The 7157-nt window shown below is 41.9% G+C and overlaps 1 pseudogene; it reads right to left on the bottom strand.

The window, feature by feature from the left end:
* Window positions 1-2553: 2553 nt before the first annotated feature.
* On the bottom strand, window positions 2554-3612 carry LOC103608214 (annotated as a pseudogene).
* Window positions 3613-7157: the final 3545 nt, after the last annotated feature.

The raw sequence follows: 7157 nt of genomic DNA, 5'->3' as shown, positions 1-7157 counted from the left end.
TGTCTGCTTGTGTTATTTCAAACAGCCCATCTTCAAGTTCAGAGGTTCTCTTTTCAACTTCCACACTCCTGCTGGTTAAACTCTCCATTGTGTTTTTTATTTCGCTGAATACCTTCTTCAGTTCAGCAAGTTCTGCTACATTGTTTTTCAGGACATTGATTTCCTTGTACATTTCCTCTTTCAGGTCCTGTATACTTTTCCTGGTTTCATCATGATGTCTAGCTGAATTTTCTTGTATCTCATTTAGTTACTTAGAATTATCACTCGAAATTCCTTGTCAGTCATTTCAAGGGCTTCTTGTTGTATAGGATCTAGAGCTTGAGATTTATTATCCTTTGGTGGTGTACTTTCTTGATTTTTCATATTTCTGATATGTTTTTTTTGATGTTTATTCATTGTGGCAGGGGGTTTCACAGTGCACAGGTTTGACCCTATTGGCTAACTACGGTGTGGCTGCGCAGAGGCGGCCCGCAGGGTGTGTGTTTTCTGCCAAGTCTCCGCCTCCCTAGCTGGACGTCTCCCCACTCTGTGCTCACTTGGCGGGGCTGTGGGACCTCACAGAGGCGGCCCGCAGGGTGTGTGTTTTCTTCCAAGTCTCCGCCTCCTTAGCCGGATGTCTCCCCATTCTGTGTGCACTAGGCGGGACTGTTGGACTTCGCAGAGGCGGCCCGCAGGGTGTGTGTTTTCTGCCGAGTCTCCGCCTCCCTAGCTGGATGTCTCCCCGTTCTGTGCGCACTAGGCGGGGCTGTTGGACCTCGCATAGGCGGCCCGCAGGGTGTGTGTTTTCTGCTGAGTCTCTGCCTCCCTAGCCGGATGTTTCCCCATTCTGTGCGCACTAGGCGGGGCTGTTGGACCTCGCAGAGGCGGCCTGCAGGGTGTGTGTTTTCTGCCAAGTCTCCGCCTTCCTAGCTGGACGCCTCCCCACTCTGTGTGTTCTAGACTGGGCTGGGACGTGTCTTCTGCTACCCTCGTCTATCAGGTGGGCCTTCAAGCCCCTGCTCGGCACCGCCCCGCCCAGGAAGTCTTTCAGGTTTCTGCTATGCGCAGACGACCGGTCGCTCTGGGTGCCTTTGTAGCACTGTATAGGGCTTTCTCGGGACTCATCATCTTCCTCCTGGTATTGCAGTTATCTGTGTACTTGTCTTATCTCCCACACCGGAGCGTGAGCTCCTCAGGGGAGGAGCCCGCAGCACCCAGTTCCTCTTTGATTCCCCCCGGCACGGACCTACTCTGGTGCCCACTCGCAGTCAGCTCTCCAGCAGGTTCAAGCAAGCTTAGGAGCGCTCCGATCACACTTTTCCTAACCATAAATCGGTTAGGCGTTTTTCCGAACTGATGGCCACAGAGATGGTATCTGCCTCCCGGTAACAGGAAGTTTACTGGGGCCGGAGCCCAGGGTGCGGTGGAGTGACAATCGGCCCGGCCCGTTCTTCCCTGACCTCCTGACGCTGGCCGGGGCTCCCCACGCCACCAGCCCCACCAGAGAACTGCGGGGGAAGTGGGATGTGAGGCCAGCCCGCAGACCCTGGTAGGCCCTGCGCCAGGGCAAGGAAGTGGGAAGGCTCAGTGAGGAGCCGAGCCAGGAGAGGAGGGCAGGCCTGGCCGAGTCGGCCAGCTCCTCCCCAACCCGAGAAAATGGAGGCAGCCCCGGGACGGTGACTGGCCTAGTGGGGCAGGCGGAAGCCAGTCGGGCGTCTGCCCCGCAAGCAGGGCCGGGCTGGGGGTCACTCACAGAGCTTGGCCGGCCGAGCGGCTCCCTCTCCGTTTCTGCTTCGTCGCTGTCCCCGTCCTAGCCGCCGCCTCGGGCTGCTCACTCAGTCCCGTGGTGCGGCTTGGGCGCTCCCAGAAATATTCTTTCCAGATCCTGCACACCCAGATGCGTCTACGTGCTTCTCAGATTAATCTTGACGTGCATTCAACAACTGATCTTGATAGAGCCGGGAAGTTCCATCCGCCAGCGTCACCCGACCCAACAACTTTCCATAGGGTTTTATTATTATTTTTTTCACTATTCCATTAATATTGGTGAATTACATGGATTTTTTTCAAATGTTAAATGCACCTTGCATTCCTGAGCTGAACCCCACTTGGTTGTAGGATTGGATGTGATGCGCTAATATCTTATTAATATCCCTACATGTTGATGAGGGTTATTGGTATGTAGTTTTCTTGTTATGGCATTTTTTGGTGTTAGTTTCAGAGTAATGCTGACTATATTACATGAAATGGAAAGTATTCTATCCTCTTCTGTTTTCTAAAAGAGTTTATATGAACTTGGTATTATTTTTACCTTAAATGTTTGATGATATAATGCCTTATTCATGTAGAATCTGTAGGATTTATATAGGATTAGAATCTGTAGAATTTCCTCTTTTATTTTAAAATTTTTTTGGTGGTTGGCCAGTATGGGGATCCCAACCCTTGACTTTCATGTTATAACACCGTACTCTAACTAACTGAGCTAGCCGGCCAGCCCTTTATTTTATTCATTTATTTGAAGACTACACGATAATATATTGAGCACCTCCCCTCCATGCCCTTGCAGTCTCTTGGTTACTTCTTCTGCTTATAGATCTTGTGGCTGTGGGCAGGGGCGCAGTGTACTGCTCGATGAGCCCCATAAGGTTGTTGTAACTGTCTTCCTCTTACTGCAAGAACACAGCCGGCAGATCCAGCTCCTCATATAGCGCTTTCAGCCAGGCCACCTTCTTGGCCTCCTTCTGCCTGTAATTCTCCTGCAGGATCTGGCGTTCTTCCACACTGGCCCGTTGCAGACACTGAGCCACCAACCAGCTGTTTGTTGTCCAGTATGTCAGTACCAATCTTGCCAGTCACATTGGGATTCCCAAAGAGGTCAAGGTAATCATACTGAACCTGAAAGAACTCTATCTCCAGCAGGATCTTCTTGCCATTGGCATGTTCCTTCTCCCCATCAATGCCTGCTATACATATGGCAGCAGCTACAGGAAGGTAGAAGGAGTAGAAAGCTGCCTTGTACTTCATGATAGATTTGTACCTCTTTTCACTGAATTTGCCAAGATCCACATTGCCCTGGGGGGTTGTGATGAGGTCCAGGGTCTGCCTGATCTCAGTCTGATATGAACTCTGTGGTAAGAATTTATTCAGGTTCAGGTAATAGGGCTGCTCCTGGCAGTAGAACTTCAGCAGGCAGTGGATACATGCTTCCAGAAGCATAGCATTGTAGATGGCATCCAAACCTGTTTCTGGCTTCTGTACCAGCAGATCTTCCCCCGATGGGTGAGGGATGAATCCATGTTGTCGGACACCAGGAAGAAAAGTTGCAGCAGTTCCACATACCAGGGCCTGCTGGAGACTATCAGCATCCTGTTTCCTTAGCTCCACCAGCTCACGGAATGCTATCAGCACTGTCAAACCCCACTGGTACTTACCTCCAGTGGCATTGTACTCCAGGATCTCCTTGAGCTGGGTAGTGGCATCTCCTGTCTCCAGGTGCCCTAACTCATCTTCAGTTAGCACCTTGACAATCTGGGAGAACTGCTGGAGAAAATCCTGCTTTTCTTGGATATAAGCATCTGATTTTTGTTCGCCGTTCATTATGAGAGAGGAGCAAAGTTCTCTGTTCCTGGATGCAGGTTCCTACTCAGTCCCAGCCCTTTATTTTTGTTTTGTTTGTTTGTTTTAACCAACTTTATTCAGCTATCATTTAAATACAATAAGATAAACACATTTTAACTGTATAATTCAGTGATTCCAACAAATATTTTTGGCAGTGGAGTCACTTCCCCATCAAGATACGGAACATTTCCCTCAGCTGAGAAAGTTCCATTATGCCCTATTACAGTCAGAAAAACCCCAGTGTTTAAGCCAGGCAAACACTGATTTGATCCAATTTATAGCAATATAAATTAGTTTTGCCTGTTATAGAACTTATATAAATGCAATCATGCAGGATACACTCTTTGTGACTATCTTTTTCTAAGCATAATTTTCTTTTGGGATTCATTAGTTATTGCTTGTACCAGCGGTTTGTTTCTTTTTTATTGCTTAGTAGCATTCAAATGTATGAATATATCACAATTTTTTTATCCATTCACTTGTTGATGGACATTTTAATTTTGTCCACTTTGGGGCTATCATAAGTAAAATTGCAGCCATTTACTTTTGATATTGTTCATCTGTGTCTAACTTTTTTAATTTTCTTGATCAATACAGCTAAAGTTTTACTGATTTTATTGGTGTTTTCAAAAAAGCTTTTGGCTTCATTTTTCTTTTCTTTCTCTGTTAAGTAAGAGTATTAAATTACATTCAATCTGTTTCATTTTCTCCTCTTTATTTCCTTTTGTCTACTTATTTTGAGTTATTATTTCTTCCCTAAGGTAGAAGCCTAGACCATTGATTCCATTGATTTTGGACTTTTTTCCCTAATATAAACATTTAAAGCTATAAATTTCCTTATAAGTACTGCTTTAACCACATCCCACAAATTTTTCACTTTCATTGACTTCAAAATATTTTAAAATTTTCTTTTTGATTTCATTTTTGGCCCTTGGATAATTTGAAAGTGTTATTTAATTTCCAAATATTTGCCATTTTTCTAGATATTTACCTATTACTGATTTCTAGTTTAATTTTGTTATGGTCAAAGGACATATTTTAGAGTATTTCAGTAGTTTTAAATTTTTTTTTTTTTTTTTTTTTTTTAAAAGATGACCGGTAAGGGGATCTCAACCCTTGGCTTGGTGTTGTCAGCACCACGCTCAGCCAGTGAGCAAACCGGCCATCCCTATATAGGATCCGAACCCGTGGCCTTGGTGTTATCAGCACCGCACTCTACCGAGTGAGCCACGGGCCGGCCTAAAATATTTTGAAACTTGTTTTGTAGCCCAGCATTTTGTCTGTCTTAGTGAACGTTCCATGCACACATGAAAACAATTGGCTGTTGTTGAGTGGAGTGTTTTAGGTCAGCTTATTTGTGTTGTTGAGATGTTCTGTATCCCTCCTGATTTTCTCTCTACTTTGTCTGTTACCAAGAGAGAGAACTCTTGAAATCTCTAAGTTTAGTTGTGGATTTGTCTGTTTCTTCTTCACTTCTGTCAGTTTTTTGCTGCATTTATTCTGAAGCTTTCTTATGGGTGTGTGCACGTTTAGGATTATTGTCTTCTTGATGAGTTGACAATTTTATCGTTATGAAATATCCTCTTTGTCTTTAAGCCTGTTCTATCTGTTATTGATATGGCCACTCTAGCTTGGTATACTTTCACATTCTTTTACTTGTGTATTTGTTTTGTTTTGTTTTCTTTTTGGTGGCTGGCTGGTAACAGAGATTGAATCCTGGACTTTGGTGTTATTAACACCACACTCTAACCAACTGAGCAAACCAGCTAGCCTTACGTTTTTAAAGTGGGTTTCTTGTAAGCAGCATATAGTTAGGTCTTGCTTTTTTATCCAGTTCGACAATCTCTGCCTTTTAATTGGAATTTTAAATCATTTGTACTCAATGTGATTATCAGTATGGTTGGATTTAAGTCAACAATCTTAATCTTGCTATTTATTTCCTATTTGCCACATTTGTTCTCTGTGCCTTCTTTTTCTTGCTTCTTTTTGTATTTATTCAGATGATGTTAGGGTTTCGTTTTTTCTCTACTATTGGCTTTTTGGCTATATCTCTTTATTATTTTAGTTGTTATTCCAAGGTTTGCAATATATATCTTTAATTTCTACAGTCTGCCTTCAAATAATGTTATACTACTTCATGTATAATGAAAGAATCTTTCAAAAATATACTTCCAGTTTCCCCTCCTGTCCTTTGTTTTGTCATATTTCTTACATATACATATATTATAAACACAATACATTTTTTATTATTTTTGCTTTAAATGATCAGCTATCTTTTAAAGGTATTATGAGAAGTCTTTTTATATACCCACGTCATTCCTGTTTCCAATATCTTCCATTCCTTTTGTAGATTCAGATTTCCATCTGGTGTCTTTTTCCTTCTGCTTGAAGGGCTTCCTTTATATTTCTTATAGTGATTATCTGTTGGCAACAAATTCTGTCAGATTTTATTTTTTCTGAATAAATCTTTATTTCACATTGATTTGTGGAAGTTTTTTTCCTCCAATCTATAAAATATTCTAGGTTGACAATTTCTTTTAGCACTTTAAAGACCTCATTGAATTGTTCTCTGGCATGTGTGGTTTCTGATGTGAAGTCTGGTAAATTCTTATTTTGTTCCTCTGTATAATTTCCCTGTTTTCTATGGCCTCTTTTAAGATTTTTCTTTTAATAACTGATTTTCTGCTATTTGGTATATCTAGGCATGGTTTTCTTTGTCTTTATTTCGCTTGTGGTTCATTGAATTCCTTGGAGTTTTGTATAGTTTTCATGAAATTTGGAAAACTTTTGGCCATTGTTTTTTCAAATATTTTGTATCTCTTCTCTCCCTCATTTTGGAGATCTATTTACATATTTTAGACCTGTGATATTGTTCCACAGGTCATTGAGACTTTGTTCATTTTTTTCCCCAGCCTTTTACTCTGTCTTCAAGTTTCAGTAATCTTTTTCTTTTTTTTCCCCTGTGCACTGTCATATCTGTTCATTGCATCTCCTTAATTTATTTGAGGTATTTTATTTTTCATTTCTTGAATTTTCTTTTGGGTCTTTTTATATTTTATTTTCCTTCATTCTGTTCTTGCATTTCTTTAACTACTTGGACATATGATAGCTTTTTAATATCTTTGTATGCTAATTCTATAATTTATCATTTTGGAGTCTGTTTTTATCGACTGATTTTTCACTTGATTGTAAGCCACAGTTTCTTGCTTCTTAGCAGTTGTGTGTGTGTGTGTGTGTGTGTGTGTGTGTGTGTGTCTTCCTTTCATGAGTATTTAGTTTTGTTCTGGTAAGCAGTTTAGTAATTTATCATTAGTTTGGTCATTTGAGGATTGCTTTTAGTTTGTCAGAGCAGGTTTAGATTATCTTTTACTCTGAGGATGGTTAACCCTACTATGAAGGCATGGTCCTTCTAACGTTTCTGCTGAATGCCTTAGGGATCAATGAGGACTCTCCACCCTGGCTGATGAAATATTGAATGATTTGTAGCCCTGCAAGAACTCTGAAACTCCTCAGCTCATAGCTGTCCAGTTGGTACTAGCCTGATCTGGCGGAGTTTCACA

The sequence above is a fragment of the Galeopterus variegatus genome, unplaced genomic scaffold, assembly GCF_000696425.1.
Source record: "Galeopterus variegatus unplaced genomic scaffold, G_variegatus-3.0.2 Scaffold8155, whole genome shotgun sequence".
Taxonomy (NCBI): domain Eukaryota; kingdom Metazoa; phylum Chordata; class Mammalia; order Dermoptera; family Cynocephalidae; genus Galeopterus; species Galeopterus variegatus.
Note: the sequence above shows the minus strand (reverse complement) of the source record. Positions and strands in the feature narration are given on the sequence as shown.